The 26,224-nt window shown below is 42.8% G+C and overlaps 1 protein-coding gene across 3 annotated transcripts in view; it reads right to left on the minus strand.

Annotated features, from left to right (window-relative positions):
- Window positions 1–26,224, minus strand: part of LOC144600076 (ras-GEF domain-containing family member 1C-like) — a 161,603-nt gene that overhangs the window by 58,343 nt on the left and 77,036 nt on the right. Inside the window, exon 1 of one of the 3 annotated variants that reach the window (XM_078411451.1) lies at window positions 1,181–1,258. The exons of 1 other annotated variant lie outside the window; for it this stretch is intronic. The gene's annotated coding sequence lies outside the window, so the exon portion shown is untranslated. Of the gene's footprint in view, window positions 1–1,180; window positions 1,259–26,224 lie in introns of those variants that run through there. One more of the 3 variants, XM_078411457.1, reaches the window with a different exon arrangement.

The raw sequence follows: 26,224 nt of genomic DNA on the forward strand, positions 1-26,224 counted from the left end.
TTAGAGAGGATGATGGTGGGAACACCAAGCTGTAGTTGAACAACAGACTGTCTAGTTTAGTTTAGTTTAGAGATACAGCATGGAATAGGCCCTTCAGCCCACCGAGTCTGCGCCGACCAGCGATACCCGTACACTAGCATTATTCTACACACTAGGGACAATTTACAATCTTTACCAATGTCAATTAACATATAAACCTCTAAGTCTTTAGAGTGCGGGAGGAAACCGGAGTACTCGGAGAAAACCCACGTTGTCACGGGGAGAACGTGCAAACTCCGTACAGACAGCACTCGTAGTCAAAATGTCTCCTGTCTTTTTTTGTTGTAGTTTATTGTCACGTGTACCGAGGTACAGTGAAAACCTTTTGTTGCTTGCGGAATGACAATACATGATTATAACCAAACCATCCACAGTGTACAGTTACATGATAAAGGGAATAACGTGAATAACATGAATAACGTTTAGTGCAAGATAAAGTCCAGTAAAGAACGATCAGACTTGGGTTCACTTTGTGGTCTTTCCACCCTAGGAGTTAAGAGGCAGAGCTCCATCATGATAAGATTCTCCAGCATTTTCCTGATGGGAATTCATCTCTTAGATCCCAAATTTAATGGGAAGTGGGAAGGCAAAACACCTTCATTATGTAGCTTGCATTAGCTCAATTATATTATTTATTGACAGTTGTTCATATATATTTTTAGATTACTTTTTATATTTTTAATAATATATATATTTTTTATTTTTTACAATAATTTGTTTAAATTTTAATAATTTTTAAATATCTGTGAACATCAGAACACTATTCAAAGTGGGGCAGCTTTTCCCAGTGAGGAAACCGGCTCAGCAAGATCTGGCCCATTAATTTTGAAAGAGAAGGGAAAGAGACAACTTTCATTTTAATTATGGCATCAAAGGATTCACAGCAGAGGAGCTCACTATTGACCCTGAACATAAGTTCAAATACAACCAAGGCAGCTGGTGGATTTAAATTGATTAAATGATCCGAAATTTTCTTTAAGTATAGCCAGTCTTTCTAATCATGACCATGAAATAACTGGATTGTCATTTGAAAGCCATCTCATGTGCTTCAGACAAAGATATTTCCCCCAAGGGCGGAACAGTGGTACCAGCTGGTAGAGCTGCTGCCTCACTGCGCCAGAGACCCGGGTTCAATCCTGACCTTGGGTGTTGGCCGTGTGGAGTTTGCACGTTCCCCCTTTGACTGCGTGGGTTTCCTGTGGGTGCTCTGGTTTCCTCTCACATCCCAAAGAAGAGGGGGCTTGTAGGTCAATTGGCCTCTGTAAATAGACAATAGACAATAGACAATAGGTGCAGGAGTAGGCCATTCAGCCCTTCGAGCCAGCACTGCCATTCAATGCGATCATGGCTGATCACTCTCAATCAGTACCCCGTTCCTGCCTTCTCCCCATACCCCCTCACTCCGCTATCCTTAAGAGCTCTATCCAGCTCTCTCTTGAAAGCATCCAACGAACTGGCCTCCACTGCCTTCTGAGGCAGAGAATTCCACACCTTCACCACTCTCTGACTGAAAAAGTTCTTCCTCATCTCCGTTCTAAATGGCCTACCCCTTATTCTTAAACTGTGGCCCCTTGTTCTGGACTCCCCCAACATTGGGAACATGTTTCCTGCCTCTAATGTGTCCAATCCCCTAATTATCTTATATGTTTCAATAAGATCCCCCCTCATCCTTCTAAATTCCAGTGTATACAAGCCCAATCGCTCCAGCCTTTCAACATACGACAGTCCCGCCATTCCGAGAATTAACCTAGTGAACCTACGCTGCACGCCCTCAATAGCAAGAATATCCTTCCTCAAATTTGGAGATCAAAACTGCACACAGTACTCCAGGTGCGATCTCACCAGGGCCCGGTACAACTGTAGAAGGACCTCTTTGCTCCTATACTCAACTCCTCTTGTTACGAAGGCCAACATTCTATTGGCTTTCTTCACTGCCTGCTGTACCTGCATGCTTCCTTTCATTGACTGATGCACTAGGACACCCAGATCTCGTTGAACTCCCCCTCCTCCTAACTTGACACCATTCAGATAATAATCTGCCTTTCTATTCTTACTTCCAAAGTGAATAACCTCACACTTATCTACATTAAACTGCATCTGCCATGTATCCGCCCACTCACACAACCTGTCCAAGTCACCCCTGCAGCCTTATTGCATCTTCCTCACAATTCACACTACCCCCCAGCTTAGTATCATCTGCAATGGCCCCTAATGTGTAGGGAAAGTGGGATAACATAGAACTGGTGTGAATGGGTAATCAATGGTTGGCATGGGCCAAAGGGCCTGTTTCCACGCTGTATCTGTGAACTAAATTATATCCAACCAATACAGTATGTGACTCCAGACACACAGCAATGTGGTTGACTGTTGATTGGATTCTATCCTTTGCAGGATGCAGGATGGCAATAGTAATCAAATGAATACATTATATGGGATGGATGGGGCGAAAGATCAACTATTTTTAAATTAGCTTCACTATACTGTATGTGTGCTGTCAGACTGATCGTCTAATACTTAGCATCGAATGAACTGCAATTTCCTCCAGGTAAAAGATTAATACTGAAGCCATCAATTTTATTTCACATTTTAAGGAACTGCAGATGCTGGTTTATACCAAAGATAGACACAAAATGCTAGAGTAACGCAGTGGGTCAGGCAGTATCCCTGGGAACATGGATAGGGGACTTTTTTGATCAGAACCCTTCTTCAGACTGATTGTAGGGAGGAGGGAAAGAAAGTTGGGAGAGAGGAGGAGCAGGACAGAGCATGGCCAGTAATAAATGAACACTGGCGAGGGGATTATTTGATAGGCAGATTGTTGAACAAAGGCCAGAGATGCAGAAACAGATGTGAGCCGAAAGGATCACACCTTTTCTTCACATTCACATTCAGTTTATATTCTCAAAATTAATAGCATCTTATCCCCCAACAACCTTCTCACGTTGAATCAGAATCTTCACATTCTCAATTTCTCATTCAACCTTCTGACCAAAAGTAATCTACATCACAAAGTCTGTCTACTTCCACCTCCTGTCTCATTTCACCTGAGACCAAACCTTTCAGCCATGCATTTGTCATGCCAAATCTATTCTCCATTTCCTTCCAGCTAAACTCTGCTTGCCTTGGTTACTTGTATTTTTGGCTTTGGCAGAAGTTTCACGAGTTGACATTCAATCTACTGGCTTTTTAATATCCAAATTAGAATCCAAAGCCTGTGACACATGGATGTCCAACTTGTGATCTTAACAATTCAATCCCCCAAAACAGATAAACCATTCCCTTACCCAAATGCTATGGGTTCATTCCGGGAGCCTCGGTTTTCTCCCACACTCCAAAGACGTACAAGTTTGTAGGCTAATTGGCTTGGTAAATTGTAAATTGTAGTGTGTGTAGGATCGTGTTCGCAAGCAGGGATTGCACTCTGTGGGCCAAAAGGCACGTTTCCGTGTTGTATCTGTATCTCTAAACTAAACTAAATGAAACTGTTCCGGATAACACAAGGATCCAGAGAATGTTACTTTACAAGTTCTTTCCACCTTTTATCATTTCACATGCTTACAAGCTACTCTCTTTCCTCTATTTCACCTATATTCAAATCTAAAAATAAAATTTCCTGTTCACGCAAGAAGAATGCAGAATTGGCTAATTTCTTACTAAAATTATCCTTTTGGTTTTTTATTGTCATGTGTGCCAAAATACAGTGAACATCTCTGCATGTGTGCTGACCAGTCAAATCATACTACACGTGAGAACAACAATGTTGCACAAGTGCAACAGCCAGTGCAAAGAGAAAAATACCAGAATGCAGAATATACAGCAATATAGCATTATAGTTACAAAGAGAGTGCAGATAAAAAAAGATCATCAGCAATGAGGTAGGTTGGAAGATTGAGACTGCACACCATTTTGCAGTCTGTTTTTGGCATGTGGACAATAAAGGTGGATTGTCAGTGCTATGGACACATAATCCCTCACTAAATATGCCTAGTGCGGAAATATGCTTTACGTTGATGAAACGTTCAAAAATGCCTAGCCAACGCTCTGAATTGTTATTTCTTTCACTTATTAATACATTTCTGAATGTGAATTCCGTAGATTTTAATGGTTGCAAGACAAGGCTGACATTTCCTCAAACTAAATAAGATGGTGAGTGGCTGAGAGGGGCAGGGGTGGTCACTCCTGATGGAGAGGAATCTAGAATATTACAGAGAAAATACAAGGAAGGTTCAGGAGAGTGATTAAGGAAGGAAAGTACAGAGCACATAGTCAAATGAGTGCACTAACAAATAGGGTCCAGATAAGAAAAGATGGTAATAAGACACAAAATGCTGGAGTAAGTCAATGGGTCAGGTAGCATCTCTGGAGAAAAGGAATAAGTGACATTTCGAGTTGGGACTCTTCTTCAGACTAATATGACAAATTGGGCCATGGTGCAAAAAGGTTAAGATGTATGCATTGTTAAATACTCCAATATAGGGTGCTGTACTTGAATGTGTGAGGCATTTGTATTATGATAACAACTTAAAAATACAAATAAAGGAAAAAGGATGTAATATATACCATTTTGCAAACAGCTGCAGGGTGACCAAGGCTGGAGTTGAAAGTCCAAGAATATTTGATATTTCAGGGTTTAAGGGGAAAGGAGTGAGATTACATCGTTGGGAAAAGATGACCATGTAGCGACCATAGAGAATGGTCCAGGTCGTCGAACCCTCGGATTGGCCAGCGAGGTCACGTGGGAACGCGACCATGAGGATTGGTCCAGCAAACGACATCGCTGATTGGCCAGCGATGTCAGGTGCGCGTTTGGCGCCCGATTTAGCCAGTTCGGCGAAGTCTTCAAGGAAGACAGTAAGTTTATATTGGTTGTCCTGTAACTTGTTGTTTTGATTCTGTATTCGTGTATTGCGGCTGCAATAAACTTCGTCTACAACTAGCAAGTTTCGGACTCGCCATATTGGTGACCCCGAACGTGATCTGGACGATCACCAACTGAGCAGGAACCCGACGCCTCGTTGACGATGACCGAGCAGGGCACACCGGAGTCAGGCGCGGCAGGCGTTCATCTTCCGTTATTTTGGACGTACGCACCGCAAGCTTGGTTTATCCACGCCGAGGCTCAATTCCACATAAAGAAGGTGTCGGACGATTCCACGAAGTACTTCTACCTCGTCAGCGCTCTATCGCCGGACACAACCAAGCGCATGATGCGGTTTATCATAACTTCACCTGCGGAAGACAAATACGAAACCATGAAGAAGGCATTACTGCGAACCTTCGGGTTAAATAAGCATGGTGGTGCGGCAAAACTTCTGCACCTACCGGAGCTTGGAGACCAACTGCCTTCCGTCCGCATGGCTGAAATGATGGTGCTAGCCGGTGAGCATACGGATTGCCCGATGTTTGAACAGGCATTCCGCGAGAAACTTCCCGAGGATGTCCGACTGCTGCTTACGGATTGTTCTTTTAAGGACCCCGAAGCATATGCAGCGAAAGCGGACGCGCTCATAGCGGGAAAAAACAAGGCCAGTGATTCCATCAACAAAGTCTCGACATCGGTGACCACGCCACAGCGACGGAAAGATGGCGCCACGTCTCCCGCCAATTCCCCGAAAGCCCGCCAAAAAGATCCGCACAAGCGCGGCTGGTGCTATTATCACCTACGATGGGGTAACGAATCCCGCAACTGTCGTTTGCCTTGTACCTTCGCGGGAAATGCCTCGGCCGATCGTACATAGGGGCAGTTACGATTGGCCAGAACCGGCGCCTCTATGTCCATGATCGATTCACGGACACAGAATTTTTGGTAGACACCGGAGCCATCGTCAGCATAGTGCCGCCGACCGACCTCGAAACCAGATCGGGTAAGACAGGTCCTACCCTCATCGCGGTTAACGGCAGCCCAATTCGCACTTTCGGCACACGGAAGATGTCCCTTGCTTTAGGCCTCCGCACGTACGAATGGCCATTCATCATAGCCGACGTCAAACAAGCGATCCTGGGCGCAGATTTTCTCTGGGCTTTTTCACTGGTTCCTGATGTCCGCGGTAACGACCTCCGACCCGCTGCTGAAGACGAGCACGTCGCTCCGGCAATCGCCTCCTCGCCCAGCCCTACTGTCCAGGCCGTCGTCGCGGCCCCCGACTCGTATGCTGCGATTCTGGCAGAGTTCCCAGAGCTGCTCGTCCAACGTTTTGACGCACCTTCAGCTAAGCACGGTGTAGTCCATCACATCCGCACTGAAGGCCCTCCCGTTTTCGCTCGGGCCAGGAGACTACCGCCAGACAAACTGGTGGTGGCACGGGCGGAGTTCAGGAAGATGGAGGAAATGGGAATTGTTCGTCAGTCTGACAGCCCGTGGGCCTCGCCGTTACACATGGTCTCCAAGGCATCTGGGGGGTGGAGGCCATGTGGCGATTATCGGCGTCTCAATGCTGTCACCACGGCTGATCGCTACCCCATACCGCACCTACAGGACTTTTCATCTGGGCTGGAAGGAGCGGTGGTGTTTTCCAAAATCGATTTGGTGCGAGGATACCATCAGATTCCGGTGCGACCGGAGGACATACAAAAAACTGCAACTATTACTCCGTTCGGGTTGTTTGAATGGTTGCGTATGCCTTTCGGTTTAAAGAACGCGGCACAGGCTTTCCAGCGACTGATGGACCGCGTGGGCAGGGGTTTACCCTTTGTGTTTATTTATTTAGACGACATCCTGGTCGCCAGCCCCTCAGTGCAAGAACACCAGGCCCATTTGCGGACCGTGTTCCAGCGGCTCCAAGACCACGGGCTCATTATTCAACCCTTCAACTGTCAATTCGGCCTGCCTGCTCTCGATTTTCTAGGTCACAGAATTACCTCTGCCGGCGCTGTCCCTTTGCCAGAGAAGGTGGAGGCTATCCGGGCTTTCCCCAGGCCTACCACAGTAAAAGGGCTGCAGGAGTTCGTAGGCATGGTTAATTTCTACCATAGATTCGTTCCAGCAGCGGCGCGAGTCCTGCGCCCACTTTTCCAATGCCTTGCAGGTAATCCGGTAGAGTTGTTGTGGTCCCCGGCCGCAGAGTCGGCTTTTACGGCAGCTAAGGCAGCCTTGGCAGACGCCACCATGCTGGTCCATCCGAGCCCCTCCGCCCCCACGGCCCTGACAGTTGATGCCTCTGACGTGGCGGTGGGCGGGGTTCTGGAGCAGCAGGTTGGTGGCCGTTGGCAGCCTTTAGCGTTTTTCAGCCGGCAACTAAATTCGGCCGAGCTGAAATATAGCGCATTTGACCGAGAGCTTCTAGCTCTCCATTTAGCTGTCCGTCATTTCAGGTATTTCCTCGAGGGCCGCCCATTTGTGGCATTTACGGACCACAAGCCATTAACATTTGCTTTTTTGAAATTGTCTGACCCATGGTCGGCCCGCCAGCAGCGGCACCTGACTGCTATCTCAGAATTTACCACAGATGTCCGTCATATCGCGGGTAAGCTGAATGCCGTTGCTGACGCCCTGTCTAGACCTGCTTTTCCCCCTATTTCGGCGGTGGACTGCGAAGTGGATCCCCAGGAGCTCGCGGAGGCACAGCTCCTGGCGGATACCGTTTCGACGTACCAGTCCACCACTTCGGGATTGAAGTTGGCCCAGGTAGCTTGTGGGTCGGAGGGCACGAAAGTCTGGTGCGATGTTTCTCTTCCTCGCCCCAGGCCGGTAGTACCGCCCTCCCTTCAGCGCCGGGTTTTCGATGCCATTCATGGGCTGGCACACCCGTCCATCCGCTCCACCTCTGCCTTGGTGGCAGCGAGGTTTGTCTGGCATGGCCTGCGGAAACAGGTAGCGGGATGGGCGCGTTCCTGCGTGCCCTGTCAGACCGCTAAGGTCCAGCGCCACGTCCAGCCCCCCGTACAGGATTTCGAAGTCCCGGCTTTTCGTTTTTTCCACATCCACGTGGATTTGGTCGGGCCTTTGCCTTCCTCCCGGGGCTACACCCACCTCCTCACGGTGGTGGATCGGTTCACCCGGTGGCCAGAGGCTTTCCCATTGTGTGATATCTCGTCAGCGTCTTGTGCTAGGACTTTGGCCCTTCACTGGGTAGCTCGTTTCGGGGTCCCGGCAGTTATTACAACTGACAGAGGACCACAGTTCACTTCGTCCCTCTGGGCCGCGCTGGCGGAACTGTACGGGTCCAAATTGCAACCCACAACTGCATATCACCCCCAGGCAAATGGACTCGTAGAAAGGTTCCACCGCCAACTTAAGGCGTCCCTCTGTGCAAGGCTTGAAGGCCCAGACTGGGTAGACCAACTCCCTTGGGTTCTGTTGGGCATCCGGACGGCTCCTAAGCCAGATCTCGGTGCGTCGTCCGCAGAGCTGGTATATGGCTCGACCCTTCGAGTACCTGGAGATCTGTTTCCGGACACTTCAGCCCTGCTCCCTACAGTCCCATCAGCGTTAACAGCTCTCCGGGAACGGGTGGGCTCCCTGGCTCCAGTGCCGACTTCACGTCATGGGTGTCCCATGGTACATGAACCGTCTTCCCTGAAGGACTGTGAGTTTGTTTTTTTGCGTAAAGATGCCCATCGCGCCCCGTTGCAGAGGGTCTATCAAGGGCCGTTTCGGGTTTTACGTAAGGGAACGGCTACTTTCACCTTAGACATGGGCGGCAAGAGTGAACTCGTCTCGGTGTCCCGGCTCAAACCTGCCCATTTGGACCCAGATCAACCAGTCCTGGTCGGTCAAACCCCTAGAAGAGGCCGACCTCCGTTAGTTCCGCCCAGTCCACAAACCCCCATTCCGACAGTTCCTCCGGGACCTCCAGTTTCGGCAGTTCCCCTAGGACCCCCCGTTTCGGCAGTTCCTCCAGGACCCCCCGTTCCGGTAGTTCCTCCAGAACCTCCCGTTCCGGCTGTTCCACCAAGTCCGGAACCTCCGGCTCCTGTGGTTCAGGCTGTCCCTCTCCGTACTCGTTATGGTCGCGAAATCCGGCTCCCTGCTAGGTTCCGCACCTCGGGTTCTGGGGGGGGGTCATGTAGCGACCATAGAGAATGGTCCAGGTCGTCGAACCCTCGGATTGGCCAGCGAGGTCACGTGGGAACGCGACCATGAGGATTGGTCCAGCAAACGACATCGCTGATTGGCCAGCGATGTCAGGTGCGCGTTTGGCGCCCGATATAGCCAGTTCGGCGAAGTCTTCAAGGAAGACAGTAAGTTTATATTGGTTGTCCTGTAACTTGTTGTTTTGATTCTGTATTCGTGTATTGCGGCTGCAATAAACTTCGTCTACAACTAGCAAGTTTCGGACTCGCCATAACATTAGAGTAACAGTCAGGAAGGATATTAGTTCAGAAAATCATGATTTGGAATTAAGAAGCACCAAAGGGCAAAAAACATTGGTGTGAGTTATCTACAGGTATCCAAACAGTCATGTAATTAAGGGACAGCATCATATGGGAAATTAGGAGTGTGTGAAGCAAGGGAACTAGAGCAATTATGGATGACTTTAATCAAACAAACGAGCAATTATACTTTGGAGGACAAATTCTTAGCATGTGGCTGGAGTTGTTTTGGGTCGGGATCCTTCTTTGGACTGAAATCGGGGGGGGGGGGGGTCTTTGTTTATGGGGTACATACTATCCTTGGTTGTTTATTTGAACAAGGAAAACTATGAAAATGCAAGGAATGAGTTGGATGATATAGATTGGTCAGCTTTATTGAAAGGCCAGAAGAACAGGAAACCTGTGGTTTGGGAGCAGTTAAGAAGTAAGCAAAAACGAACCAAATGATTGATCAAGAGAGTCAAAATGAGTATCGGCCTCCAAAATCTTCCACAAATACACAAAAGAAAAAAGATTGGAGAAGGCAAATGTAAGATCCTTACTGTCAGAAGATGGAGAATTTATAATGGAGAACAACAAAATAGCAGAACATTCAACAAATACTTGGTTCTGTCTTCATAGAAGAGGAAACAAATAACTTCCCAGAAATACAAAGGACCCATGAGAATAAAGAATATAGAACGGTACAGCACAGGAACAAACCCTTCAGCACACAACATCAGTGCTGAAAAAAATGCCAATGAAATGGAGGAACTAAAGGAATCTAGTAAAAAAAAATATTCTGAAGAAATGAATGGCACCACAAATAGCTAATCACCAAGGTGAAATATCTGCATCCTGGAGTTGGAAGGTGGCTGTGGCAATAGTGAATGCGTTGGTTGTCAGCTTCTAAAATTCTATGTACATAATTCAGTTTTCAGTTAAAAATTGTGATTTAAAAGAGGCGTTAAAATTTCTACACACTTTTGAGGTAGCTACAGGTGAACTGTTTTCATTGGCATTATGGAGCACGGGACACAAATTTAAGGTAATTGCCAAATAATCAAAGATAATCTGAGAAAAGTAATTTTTACGCAGCAAATTATGGGCATGCCTGTTTGAAAGGGTGGTGGAAGCATAATTCAAAAATAACTTCCAAAAGAGTCCTGGATAAATTCTTGAAAAGGAAGAAATTGCAGGAAAAGAAAGCAGGAACTGAGATAATTTGAATAGTTAATTCAAAGAGCTGGTAAAGAGGTTTTCAACAATGCCGAAATGCAAGGCATAAAAGCGACACAGAGCATGGATTTAAAGTTGACTAAGAAACTGTCAACGGAGGCTCATGGTGAATGGTTGTTTTACAGATGGTAGGAAGATGAACAGTGATCCTCCTCAAGAATAGGTGTTGGGCCACTGCTTTTTCTGATGTATCTTAATGGCCTAGATTAGGAAATGCAAGCCACAATTTCTAAGTTTGCACATGATACAAATGTTGGCAGTACAGCGAGTTGCGAGAAGGATAATAGGATCTAAACAGGTTGGTGGAATGGGTATATGTGTTAACATAGAACATAGAACAGTACAGCGCAGGAACGAGCCCTTCAGCCCACAATGTTTGTGCTGAACATGGTGCTACGTTAAGCTAATCTCATCTGCCCAGTGCATGATCCATACCCCTCTATTCCATGCACTTCCATGTGCCTATCTAAAAGTCTGTTAAGCACCACTATCGTATCAGCCTCCACCAGCACCTCTGGCAATGCATTCCAGGCCTCTTCCAATCCCTGTAAAAACTTGCCCCGCACATCTCCATTAAACCTTCCCCCTCCCACCTTATAGCTATGCCCTCTCGGATTGGACGTTTCCATCCTGGGAAAAAGGCTCTGACTGTCTACCTTATCTGTGCCTTTCATAATTTTATACACTTCTATCAAGTCTTGCCTCAACCTCTGACGTTCCAGAAAAAAAAGTTGCAAATGAACTTTAAAACTGAGAAATGTGAGTTGATACATTGTGGTAGGAAAAATGAGAGGCAATGGAGAATAAAGGAAAATGTTGTAAAAGTAATACAGGACAGCGGGATCTGAAGCACAAGAGATAACATGGCACTGTAGTTTGAGAAAGCAGTCAGTAAGGCATGCACAATTCTGGGTTTTGTTGATAAAGTCTCAGGGGTTAAAGCAGGGAAGTCACCCTGAACCTTCAGAACACTCTGGTCTGACCTCAACTGGTTTTGGTCTCCTCATTACAGGAAGTATGTGAAGGCATTAGAGCAGACCCAGAAAAGACATGAAAATGGTTAGGCAAGAGACCGCAGATGCTGGAATTTGACACAAGAAACAAATTGCTGGAAGAACTCAGTGGGTCAAACAGCATCTGTGGAAGCAGAAGGATGGTTGATGTTTCAGGTCAAGACCCTGCATCAATCATGATGGTTACCAGGATGAGAGACTGCAATTACAAGAACAGATTATAAAGACTGGAGCATGTCTTCTTTCAAGATGAGAAAGCTGAGGGGCTGAAATGTAGATAAAATTACAAGGCTTTGGGACAGGGTGTATAATTGGTGGTGGAGTTAAGGATGAGAGATCACAAGTATAAAATTAAAGAGGAAAAGAGTTAATCGTGACTTGAGGAGAAACCTCCTTATACAACACATGGTTCAAGTCTGGAATGCCCTGGTGGCACATGTGGTGAAGGTAGGCCTATTATGGCTTCAAGAGGGAATTGAATAAATATGTAGTGAGGAAATGTTTCCAAGACCATTGAGAGGGGGATAGGAGTGGAAATTGTGAGTTGTACCGGTAGGGAGTTGCCACATACATGATGGCTGCAGGGTCTCCCTCTGAACTGTAACTATTCTATAATTCTGGAAAAGTTAGACTGGGCTGTGTGATTCCATAAATTGAGTGATCAAAGGGAAAAAGAAATGGCCGAAGAATCAGTAATACTATTAATTTAAATAGAATGGGCACAAGTGTGATTCAGATTGGAGGAAAGATATCCAAACTCAAATATTTTGAATTTCAGAAGTATTTTGACTTCGTGCAGCACGGTGGGGCAGTGGTAGAGTTGCTGCCTTACAGCGCCAGGGACCCGGGTTTGATCCTGACTATGGGTGCTGTCTGCACAGAGTTTGTACATTCTCCCTGTGACCACGTGGGTTTTCTCCGGATGCTCTGGTTTCCTCCTACACTTCAAAGACGTACAGACTTGTAGGTTAATTGGCTTTGGTTAAAAAAAAAGTAAAATTGTCTCCAGTGTGTAGGATAGTGCTAGTGTATGGGGTGATTGCTGGTGGGCGCAGATTGGATGGGCCAAAGGACTTGTTTCTGCACTATATCTCTAGTCTAAAGTCCAAATCTACCAAACTTCCAAATGCAGAGAATGTAACTGAGACTGTGTGGACTGTGTGGAATGAAGCAATTCCATTACTTCAAAAGTCTAATTCCAAATTACATAAGGTCAAAGTCATATCGCATCTGCCTTTTGGGGATTTTAGAATACTTTGGCAATAACATACAGTATCAATGAGTTAATCTAAGACTCAAAATTGAAAATTATCATTTGTCATTTTTGTAAAGTCTTAGGTGTGATATTTGTTTAATCACAAATTAGCCACACACACATAACATTGCTCTTCAAAGAAGGGTCTCAACTCGAAACATCACCTATTTCTTTTCTCCAGCGATGCTGCCTGACCCGCTGAGTTACTCCAGCTCATTGTGTCTATTCGGTTTAAACCAGCATCTGCAGTTCCTTCCTGCACATTGTCAATCCACTGCTCTGTTTACACATTGGTAAAGGTAGGTCAGGACCTCGTATGGAAAATGGTTTATTCCATTGGAATTTAGGCTTTCTAGCTATTCCAACAAACTGCTCAGTCTGAAAATTATTTTCTCATTTCTGATGGCTGTGAATTCTGATGATTGATTTTTCATTCAGTAATTTTTCCTCTTGACATTAAGCAACCTCTGCATTGAATAATTGCTGGCAATAGACGACGTTAATCTGGACATGAATATTCAAATCCTGCTAAACGTCTCTTCCAACCTCATTTCCGAGCACATTCTCTGATGCTTTGAGTATGCAAGAATTGTAACCGATGAATTACGAAGGAAACTCTATGAGCAGATGCAGGGCCTTCACAAGTGAACTACGATTAATTGTTGATGTGACTACACTGAAGTGCAGGAAGCCGGACTGCCCAAATATTTTCACCCATGAATTGTACAAAAGCTCACAGGATGTAAGGTGCAGGGTGTTTATGTACAACACAGTTGGTTTCCACACTTGTATTAAAATTCTGGATATTTATAAGCTATTTCAGTGTGCAAATTTGACCAATAAAAAGCAAGTTCTTGTTAAAAAAATAGTACCTTGCAATTTAAAAAAGAAATGATGAAGTTCAAAAGAAAAACAGGACAAGTTTTCATGCACATGGAAAGTTGCAAATATGACTGTTGTGTGGTATATTAAGCGGGCATCCCATTAAGGAAGAGGGATTGTGATACCTTGAGTCCACCAATAAGCAGAAACAATGAACAGTGCCCTGGAAATATGAGGCAAGTTATCCCATTTGTCAGATTTCTTTCCCCCGTCAATAATCAACCTGCTGTCCTGATAAGGACAGGCTGTAGCCTTTGTTTTCCTTTGAGTGGAGAAAACAAAAGCCATCTGGCCACTGTGGAAAGATAGTGCCTTGAATGAAAGAACGTTTTATTTCCAGAGGCAGTGGGTCCACAGATGCAAAACAATAACTGACCCGCCAAATAAAAAGCCTCTTCAGCTAACATTAACTGCAGCATGTAACACAATGCACGCCATTGGGGAGCGTGCAAACATTGGGATTTGCAATATATGCAACTGAAAATATTTAAAAAATATTGTGGGTGTAACTGTTTATAGAGTTTTAAAATCCACATGTGAATAAAATTCAGAACTCCAACATTTTTTTCTACTACTTAGATGACTATGACATCAATATAAATTGATTCTATACTGAAAACATTAAAAAAAATTAAACTGTCGAGTGAAAAGCCTACATGTGTCTCATTAACTCACCTGCAAGCTCCCTCCCATTGTCTGTCCGGCTATGCAGCCGTTTTGACATTACTGCTGCCTTCCTCCTGCCCAACCTGTTTCTCGAGTCTGACTTTGCCGCCAACCAAAGTAATGCATTGCCTTTTACTGTATAATTTACTGTCAGGGACAGTCTCTTCCCAGCTGTTATCAGGCAACTGCACCATCCTACCAACAACTAGAGAGCAGTCCTGAACTACTATCTATCTCAATGGAGATTCTCAGACTATCTTTGATCAGACTTTACTTGATTTATTGTGTACTAAACTTTATTCACGTTATTCCCTTTATCATTTATCTGTATCATTGTGGAGGGTTAATTGTAATCATGTATTGTCTCTCCACTGACTGGTTAGCATACAACAGAAGCTTTTCACTGCACCTCGGGACACGTGACAATAAACTAATCTCAAACTCAAAAACTCAAACTCAAACTCACAATTCTCCCTGGGGGGCAACATTTTCTTTGTTCATAACTTAAAGAATTGTAAAGTTGAGACAGCCTCATGCATAAGCACAATATTCATCACCAAATGTGGCTGAATCATATCAAGAACCAACATACATTAACCAAGACTACATATAATGTTGTGTGATCAAGGGTTATGAGTCAGTGAAGATGTTACACTTTTCAAGGAGATGTCGAGGACATCCTTCAAGCACTTTCTCCGTCCTCCTCGCCATTACTGACAATGTGATCGGCCCGCCTTCAGTGCTGGGGGCATCGGCTAGGAGATGATGCTGAACTTAGTTAGTTCATCATGCCACTGAATGTGGAAGGTTTTGTTAGAAACTGCATTGTTGGTGCTTCTCCAATGATGTGAGATGCCCGCAGTAGTTTGTCCATTTCTGCAAAGCCTTTTGCTTCTGTTCAGCACTGGGTTCGAGGTTGGTTGATGCCTTTGCTCAAACACTGGAGACATTATCCAAGCAAAGGGGCACTGGGAAATTTGTAAATGAGCTGCAGTGGATTCCAGCAAATGCATCTTTGAAAGCAATACAAAAGATCAATGATCCACATTGAGTGATTTTCCTATAGAAATTTTCAATATGAACTGCAAAGTATTTGAATTCCTTCTCGATGGGGATAAATGCAACTCTTACAAGTTACACTTCATATGGCCTAGAAAAGAACCTAACTCCATAAAACAAGACTGCTGGGCATTTCTTTCATGCTGGGTTCTCACTTATTGTGAGACTAAACATGGAAAATACCATTTAAAAAAAAAAATTTGTTTAATTAATTGATAAAGTATTCCTTTAACTCAGTGATTATTGTAGACGTAAACTACCTCACACCCCTGACAACGCTGAATTTCATTCCCATTGAAATGAAAATAGACTGGGAAAAATATAGGACATCAGCAATTATGCAAGGCTTCATCTTCTGAAAAATTACCTCAGTCAACGGTTTAAGGATGTGCCGATTGTTCTATGTTATACCACTGTTGTTTCATGCAATAGCAATGCAACAATATTGTGCTCCAAGATTATATAAGGTTACTTTTATCTGCACTGCTCTAAGTTTTTTCTGGTCATTTGTTCCCTGACCCACACTACATCCCAGAACTGGTCATTTCAACCTTGTCCAAAGTTCTGATACAGATGTGTTAGCTTTTCATGACCTGGCTACTTTACACAGTGCTGGGAACCAAAATACAATAGCAGTCTTCTCTGGCCTGTAGCTGCATGGTGGGGTTTCTAAGAATGGAACCTTAAAGATGGTTGTGGAGGTTATATCTAATCTTGCTAGGAATGAATCCTCTGGAGGAAGTGCAAACGTTTGCAGCTTTGACTCCCGGGAACCCGGTGAACCTTCCAGCTGGTAGGAATTAAGAAATGATCACGGCAAAATATTTCTCTCGGCAGCTCAGCTTGTAAATGAAATTGAAAATTGCCCAGACTGTCTATTCTGTGCTTCACAATCTACAGCCCAAGCATGTTCCCATAAAATAGAGCTGGAGTAACTCAGCGGGTCAGGAAGCATCTTTGGAGAAAAGGAATAGGTGATGTTTCGAGTCGGAACCTTTCTTCAGCCTCAGAAATCCTGGAACAATCTAACAAGAGCAGAAATCTGATAAATTGAATATTTGCTATTTTCAGAACTCCTTGTGCAATATTCCAGCTTCCTCAGTAATTTCACGACTTCTGTGTTTATCTTCAAATGATCAGAGGTCCTATAATTACTCCTGTGTAAAAATAGGTGCCAGTAATATTCAGACTACAGTTTTATTCTAAACATCACAAAATGAAAAAGCAAGCTAACGAATTAAATAGTACACTTAAGCAAAATAAATATAATATTTATATAGTTAATATATATTAACTTAACAGCCATCTTCTTGAATCTCTGTCCACTTGCTCCTGCTTGCTACCAGAGTGCATCTTTGCTATAAAAGATACATTCTACATCATTATGTTAGATACACTTAAAATCTGGTGTCCAACCCAAAATCCACGTAGATAGTGAATAACATTGCACACTTAAATAATTGAAATACCAGGCAGCATGAATGTTAAATGCTGATCTAGTTGACTGGAGAGACCAGATGACCAGGAGAGATCAGTCTGAAGAAGGGTCTCAACCCGAAACGTCACCCATTCCTTTTCTCCTGAAATGCCTGACCTGCTGAGTTACTTCAGCATTTTGTGAATAAATACCCTCGATTTGTACCAGCATCTGCAGTTATTTTCTTACACTTATCCCTATTTAATCGGGAACTGTCCCAACTGATTGGAACCAAGTCCCAGTCCTGCTTTAAATGATCTCGTAGAACATAGGACAGTACAACACAGGAACAGGTCCTTCGGCCCACAATGTTTGCACCGAACCTGATGCCAAGTTAAACTGCTCTTATCTGCCTGTACATGATCTGTATCCCTCCATTCTTTGCACTTCAATGCGCCTATCAGGACCATATTTGTTCTCAATCCCCTTTGGATCAGAGTTCCATGAAATTGGTGAGGTTCCTGTACTCGCCACTGGTTTCAGAAGAAGATTTATTCTTAGAGTCATAAAGTCTTACAATGTGGAACCAGGGCCTTTGGCCCAAGTTGCCCACACTGGCCATTATGTCCTATTTACACTAGTCCCACCAGCCTGCATTTGGCCCATATCCCTCTAAACCTATCTTATCCATGAACCTGTCAAAATGTTTCTTAAATGTTGCAGTAGTGCCTGCCTGAACTACCTCCTCCAGCAGCTCATTCCATACGCCCACCAGCCTTGGTGTGAAAACGTTACCCCTCAGGTTCCTATTGAATCGTTCCCCCCTCACCTTAAACGTATGTCCTCTGGTTCTCAATTCCCCTACTCTTGGAAAGAGACTCTGCGTCGACCTAATCTATTCCTTAATTACTTTACACATACATAGTTCTGACAAAAGCTGAACGTTGACTCTATTTCTCTCTCTACGGATGCTACCCGACCTGATGTCTATTTATAACACTTTCTGTTCTTTACACTTGTCTCGTTCTCCCAGCCTGAACGTGCGGTCTAGATTCAGCTCCAATTATCATGGTGATTCCCTGCATGTATTGGGGACCTTGCACAACTTAACTCCATCAGTGCAGAACCAGCCTTGAGCACAAATGCCTAGAAAGCCTTTGACAGTTCTAGCGAGACAATCCCCAGCTCTTCCCCAGCTCTTCCCAGTTTAGCAGAAACCTTCAAAACATTCAATGTTTTGTATCATCGGAATCATCAAAGACAAATGAAATTGTAAATTGAAAGTTATTCAAATTATTGCTTCGAAAAAATAATAAATGCAAAACACTTGATATATGAAACAATTAAAAATTCACATTTAAGCACTACTTATCTCAGTCTCCTGCAGACATTAAAATCAACATCATGTTTCAGACAAAGACCCATCATTTATTTACTTGCCTCTGTACTCCACAATTTGAGATTTGTAATAGAAAAAAAATCACATGTGGTTAAAGTGCACACTGTCAGATTTTAATAAAGGCCATTTTTATACATTTTGGTTTCACCATGTAGAAATTACAGCTGTGTTTATACATCTGGACACAGCAATGTTATATAAATGAAAGTAGTCATATTTAGTATTTTGTTGCATATCCTTTGCATGCAATGACTGCTTGAAGACTGCGATTCATGGGCATCACCAGTTGCTGGGCGTCTTCTCTGGTAATACTCTGCCAGGCCTGTATTGCAGCCGTCTTTAGCTTATGCTTGTTTTGGGGGCACTAGCCCCAAAACTCCTTTGTTGCTTTAGCAATATGTTTGGGATCATTGTCTTGCTGCAGAATGAACCACCTGCCAATGAGTTTTGAGGCATTTGTTTGAACTTGAGCAGATAGGATGTGTCTATACACTTCAGAATTCATTATGCTACAACCATCAGCTGTTGTATCATCAATTAAGATAAGTGAGCCATACATGCCCAGGCCATAATACCCCCACCACCATGTTTCACAGATGAGGTGGTATGCTTTGGATCTTGGGCAGTTCCTCAATCTCCTCCATATTTTGCTCTTGCCATCACTCTGATATAAGTTAATCTTCGTCTCATCTGTCCATAAGACTTTTTTTCCAGAACTGTGGTTGCTCTTTTAAGTACTTCTTGGCATTTCTAGGGCAGTATCATTTGGGCAGCATTGTTTACATCAATAACTACAATAAATATTTCTATATTTCACTGAACGTTGCAAAAGCCTAGGTGACATCATTGCTAGTAATAAACAGTTGGGCAGTGGCTGATAATGATCATCAGTTGATGAACTTACATAAATGAAGAGTGTTGCAGTGATGTATTTGATTTACTGATTTCATCGATTCTGAATGAATATACTGTGTCATGGATTTTCAAGTCACCATTAATCACCAGAAAATAAAAGTTAATTTGATTTGCGGCAGTTACAAACTACATTGGAGCGCACTGATTCTTTTATCTTCTGTAGGTAATTGTAATTAGGGAACACTGACAGATTGAACGAATACTTTGTTGATGAAAATGCAGTTTAATGCTGAAGGCCACAGGCCCATAGGGAAGCTTTTGCTGCATCAGGGATTTGCAGATGTTGTTTGTTTAATGCATGAAAGAACACAATTCATAACCGGAAAGCATCAAACTTCATCTTTGGTAGAATTCCTGCCGCCTTTTGCTTTGAACGATCATGAGGCAATTTTCTAAAGCTGTAGCTCAATTATTTTTCATCAACTAAACCTATTTCTCATTGCTGCGTATTTGAAACATGTACTTAAGGAAGAACACAAGGGAATGGATCTATGTCATTATTCTGTAACAGTGACAAAGCAAATACAAATTCAAAAACTCCATTTAGGCATTTTTAGGGTTACAGTCTTGTGATGCTTGAAGTGCATACTCGAGATTCACATAATCATTGTAATGTATTCTTTGATCAATAAAGTGTTCAGAAGTATTCAGAAAATTCCACACTGACGCTGCTTGCAAGATCAATGCTTAGGATCGGATTAAGGCAGGTTAAATAATTTTGCTGTATTCAGATTATGGGTATATTGAGACAAAAAATATTTATTTGATACAAAATCAGTATGTTTAACATAGATCACAGAACAGCACAGGATCTGACCCTTCAGTCCACAATATTTGTGCCAAACATGATGCCATGCCAAACCGACCTCATCTGCCTACATATGATCCATATCCCTCCATTCCCTGTAATTCCATGTGCCTATCTAAAAGCTTCTTAAATGCCACTATCATAAATAAAAATAAATTGTAGGACGATTCTACCTCTATGTATGGACAATGACAAATGTCAAAAAATGTCAGCCCCAACAATTCCAGTCCTTGTCACTCTTTTATTCGAAGATTTAATTTCACTGCACAAAAATCATTCATACAGAATTAATTTGATTGGAAAAACCAGAAGGCTATTTAAAGCTGCTGAACATTTGAAAGAATAGGTGAAACCCCTTATACAAAACATCACTGTTCAATTGTTCTAATCACAGCTAAGAAAAATTGACTTTTCAAGACAAATGTCACTTGCCAAGTAAGAATTCGGCAATAAAATTAATTGGTGCAAGCACTTTAATAGTTTCGGCCTGTCAAAATTTCTGCAGCATTTTATATAGTTGTTTGTACTTATATAACTCTAAATAATTGAGAGAATGGAGACAAATTCTAATTATTTTTCATTTTTATTTATTAACTGTATACAGTTCAGTTCAGTTCAGTTATACGGCGCAGAAACAGGCCCTTCGGCCCACCGGGTCCGCGCCGACCAGCGATCCCCGCACATTAACACTATCCTACACCCACTAGGGACAATTTTTACATTTACCAAGCCAATTAACCTACAAACCTGTATGTCTTTGGAGTGTGGGAGGAAACCGAAGATCTCGGAGAAAACCTACGCAGGTCACGGGCAGAACGTACAAACTCCGTACAGACAGCACCCAGAGTCGGGATCGAACCCAGGTCTCCTAAACTAAACTAATGAAGTCTTACATCGCTAGCCCCATTCCAGTAAATATCTGCTGTTCTCTCTCTAAGATCCTGACACCTATATACTAAAACTCTCGTTTGTTTGTTGTTTGTTCCTGAACTACATTTTTGGTACACGATAGCGTGACAATTTTAGGCCCACCTTACTCACCGTCGTCCCTTTGGTGCTAATGGAAGAGGTTTAATTGAAATCGGTGTTATATTTTAAAAGTTATTCACATTTTAAAGTTTAAATCTATCTCCTAGGGAGGGGGAGGGAGGAAGGGGTTGGGGGGGGGAGGGAGGGTGGAGGGAGGATAAGGGGGGTTGAGGGGAATGGAGTGGGGGAGGAGGGGAAGGGGGGATGAGGGGAGGGAGGGGGAGTGGGAGAGGCGGGAGAAGGGAGTGGGGGAGGAGAGGGTGCTGCAATGCAGGAGTGGTTTGGGCCCAACGGGTCCACTTGGTCTAGTCCTTCTTAAAGTGCAGTGCCTCGATTAGACAAAATACACAAACTGAAACCAAAGTAATAATTTAGAATGGTTTAATCTAATTTCATTTTTTTTGTATCCTATGCCTTTTTAACAAAAATGAATGTCAATAATAAGCTGAAGCAATCTTCTTAATTTGTTCAGCGATCTTCAAAGATTAATAATCATACACACCCTAATTTCGCTGGCCCTGCATGTCATTTAAATATGTACTATTTGTAATATTTTAATAATCTGCATCCCATGTTCTTAAGAATAAAATAATATGAATAGCACTTAAAACAGCTCTAAAGATTATAGGACCATGGACTATCATATCATTACTGCAAAAAAATTATTGCCTTTTAAACATTGAACAAGAGCTTGATTTTAAATATGCTGCAATTAAGCATCCAAGCATTAGTTATTTGTAGATGTAATCTGCAATGCAATATAATTTAGGTTCACATCAAAGGCAGATTATTTGGAGTAAACCGAGTGCAAAGAACCAAGCTGAAGCAGATATTGGGGATTTGAATAAGCTTTATTCTACTTTCAGGGAAGGAACCAATTCTGACCAGAACCAAGGCTGCATTTAGACTAAACTTTCTGATATTGTTTAGTGGCAGAAGGGTTGCATCATAGCTACAGCTGTGAAAATCCTACTTCTTTCAGGGATTATGTTTAGAAATGCTGGATTTTTAAAAAAAAATCAGTTGTTTGCGGTAATGGAAGCCTCAGCCTTCAGAAAAACAGAGTAATAAATATGAACATAAGATTCTCCTAATATTTCCTTTTGTGATATGATGCCAAATTTTGTCCACTAATGCTCTCGGAATGTGCTTTGGTCATGTGGGAGCCACTATAAAATAGGACTGGGGATCCAAGGAAGGCAGATCTCAATGGGATTATGGATTTTAATCAACCTTTCTGTATGTCCACGGCGCCCACCGCGGACTGAGGACCTGCACCGCGGACCGGGAACCCACCTGGAAGCCCCGGCTCGCCCACCCAGTGTGGAAGGAGTCAGACTTAGGGCAGGTAAGCAAACCAGCGGAGGGAGAGAATGCACTGCATCGATGGTGGAGTGGGCCGCTGGAGGCCCTGCAACAGCCTGGAGTCCAAGAACCAGACACGGCCTGCAGCGGTGGAGCAGTGGCAGAGGAGTGGCAGAGGATACCACGGCTACGCTTGGCCAGACCGACCCTGCAACGCCACCAGGATAACGGGCCTTCACGGTCAGGTCAAGAAATCTGCACTTACAAACTGGGAATTGAAAATGATGCCAAATCTGGCGACTCTGTACGATACGATACAATAGAACTTTATTTATCCAAGGAGGGAAATTGATCAAATATACTCGGCACATGTGACAAATAAAGTACTGTTGAACCATCTGAGACAAATGCACTGAGCGGGTGCAGTCAAGTTTATTTTTAAATATTTTCCATGAAGATCTATGTCTGAATTGTTTTGAAACAACTAATCAATTATGCATCAATTATTCATTTGTTGCATATTCTGTTGTAATGGATTTTAAACGATTGGGCTGGAAACCCTAGAATTTGTCTGCAGCCTGCTGTTTACATCAACTTGCCTACAGAAGGCCACAAACTTGCAAGGGTCAGCCAACATCAGAAAGTAAGGCAAAGAAATGCGTGGATATCCCAGGATTAGGCAGGCGATCAACAGCGTACTTATTTTTCTGCTTTGAACGTAGAACATAGAACAGTACAGAACAAGAACAGTCCCTTCAGCCCCCAATGCCTGTGCTGAACATGATGCTAAGACCATCACTTATCTACCTGCACGTAACCCATATCCCTCCATTCCCTGCATATCCATATACCTCTCTAAAACTATTTTAAATGCCACTAATGTATCTGCTTCAACCACCACCCCTGGCAGTGCATTCCTGGAACTTACCACCTTCTGTGTAAAAAGCTTGCCCTGTACATCTCCTTTAAACTTTGCCTCTCTCTCCTTAAAGCTTTGGACCTAGAGACAAAAAAATAGAGCAAAAATAAACAAGAATGTGGCCTTTAGTTGCGACTATGTGGTGTGGCTGATTTTTAAAGTAGCTATGCTTCTCATTAAAATGAATGGTAAGCATAGGACTAGAATGCCAATGGTGTGGTAACATCTATATTCTGATATTGTCCTTTGGAAACAGAGCATTTGTTGTTCTTCTATAGTGCTTCTTGTTCCTGGTGCTGTAATAATGCTGTTTTTTGCACATGGTCGAACTTTAGTGAGAATGTTGACACATCTGCATATACCACCCATCTCTGTGGAATTGAGGCCCTAACCTCAGTATCCATTGTGCTTGGGCCCAAGAAGTCAAGCTCATACCATATACCCCAAATTGCACAGGTAGTGACTGTAATCTGCACACAATATTTGTGTAGTCTGGGACACATCTTGAATTGTCATCCCTCTGTTTTAATGAATTATTTTGTTTATACTATTGTGTTAAAATGTTTCAGAATATAGTTAACCACTGTAAGATTATGTGTGAAACGTTGTTCTTTAAAACTGAATTAAGGCAGATTTAAACGACAATAGATATGACTTCAGCAGAATATGAAAAGAAGCCTCTCTACAAATGTAAGTGATGTAGTTTAACAAGTACCAGACTTCAACACGTCTTTATTCAATACTTATTGCAAATTTTGATAAAAGATTAATTTCATGCTACTTGTACGATAAAAGATTAATTTCATGCTACTTGTTTGGTAGATGTAAACAACTTCTGGTTTTAGAAGCCAATTCTTAATATTGGGTAGACACAAAATGCTGGAGTGACTCAGCGTGTCAGACAGCGTCTCTGGAGAAAAGACATAGGTGACGTTTCGGGCCTGAATCATCACCAATTCCCTTTCTCCAGAGATGCTGCCTGACCTGCTGAGTTACTCCAGCATTTTGTGACTATCTTCGGTGTAAACCAGCATCTGCAGTTCCTTCCTACACTTAATATTTGTGAAATGTTTTTATTTGGCTCAGTGATGACTGTTCTACTGCTCTTTTTGGAACTGCTCTTATTTTCTAACAGCTCAAATGACAGATGCTTTCAGCACAGCACAAGAAACTGCATCAGCAAAGCCTTGCCTAATGTTTCATTATTCATCTTTAGAGACACACCAACTCCTGACCTGCATTTTAAATCCACTTCAGTCAAAAAAACTGTAACAGTAAGCAAAAGACTAGGCTTAAGGAAACCAGTTCAATTCTTTGTCACATTAATTCTTTGCAGCAGGGTTATTCTATAATTGAAGAATATTCCTGAATAAACATAATCAAAGATTTAATGTTTCACTAAATTTAGGAACCACTCAATATTTTTCAGAAACTGCTGCCTTTTAACATTCTTGACAAAACTAAAAAAAAATCTTCTTGGAAGTCAAGGCAAATCATGATAAAATCCAAATATAGAAAGTTTTAACGAGGCATTTACTGTCACAGTTCAGAGTAAATCTGCATGCAGTCATTTCACAGCAAAAAGCTTTTACTGACATTGTGTTTGCAAGTGGACTGATAGACCAGTGAGACAGCAAATTGGCAGCATGCCCAGACAATGTACTAAAACATAACCTAGTCACAATCTCAATTTTGTCCATATGTGACTACATCTTCCTTTGTAGGAAGGAACTGCAGATGCTGGTTTAAACTGAAGATAGACACAAAATGCTGGAGTAATTCAGCGGGACAGGCAGCATTTCTGGAGAGAAGGAATGCGTGACGTTTCGGATTGAGATCCTTCTTCAGACCCGTCTGTCTGAACAGACAGACAAGGGGAAGGCATTTTATATTGTCTACATGGACAATATGGACTACTTTGAACAGACGCTGCCAGACCCGAATGAAGAGGGGTCTTGACCCGAAATGTCACCCATTCCTTCTCTCCAGAGATGCTGCCTGTCCCGCTGAGTTACTCCAGCATTTTGTGTTGATGGAAGGAGATTGAGATTGCTATAACAGAGGAATTTCCGATTCAGGCTACAATCGGAGATAAGGAGTTAACAAATAAGTTAATTAATTTGGGAAACTCATGGATTAGATTATCACTTAGGGTATGGAATAAGGTCGTTACCCAATATCATCTGAGGGATGCTGTGAAGGTTTTGAGATGGTGCACGTTTGATCCAGATTTTGTACCAAAAAGACAGGACACTAGTTTCAAAAGATGGAGTTCTCAAGGTTTGACATCATATTGCACATTTTTACATAAGAGGTCTATGAACAGCTTTGAGAATCTGAAGAGGCAATTTGGTTTGAATAATGATGATTTCTATAGATACCTTCAAATTCGCCATTATATAGATCAAATACAAAAGGAATGTGCAGAAGTAAAATGGGATAATATTTTGTTAAATGTATTTATTGATGCTTACCAAGGAGGCTCAAAACAGAAAACCATCTCAAAATTATACAAGGGTTTACGGCAGAGAAAAGGCAACTCACTGTATGTAAAACAGAAATGGGAAAGGGAAGGTAATCTGGTTCTAAAGGAAGAAACCTGGGAGAGCTTATGTGAGATACAATGGAAAATTTCAAGTTCAAATGTTTGGCGGGTGTTTTGCTGGAAAACCCTTATTAGGTTTTTTATTACACCAGTTCAAAAAAGGCATTACACAAATTCTTCTTCATGCTGGCGAAAATGTGGGTGCCTTGAGACAAACCATTTTCACATATTTTGGTCTTGTGTATCAGTGATCCCATTTTGGCAGGAGATTCATAAAGTTTTACAAAAAGTTTTTTTATATGGATATTCCATTTAAATTTGAGTTTTTATATTTTGGTGCTTTACCAGTACAAAATGCTTCTATTAAAGATAAGTATCTTTTCCAGATCTTAAGTGCTGCCAGCAGGAAAGCTATTACTAGGAAGTGGTTGAAACCTGGAAAA

Source organism: Rhinoraja longicauda, chromosome 14 (genome assembly GCF_053455715.1).
Source record: "Rhinoraja longicauda isolate Sanriku21f chromosome 14, sRhiLon1.1, whole genome shotgun sequence".
NCBI lineage: Eukaryota > Metazoa > Chordata > Chondrichthyes > Rajiformes > Arhynchobatidae > Rhinoraja > Rhinoraja longicauda.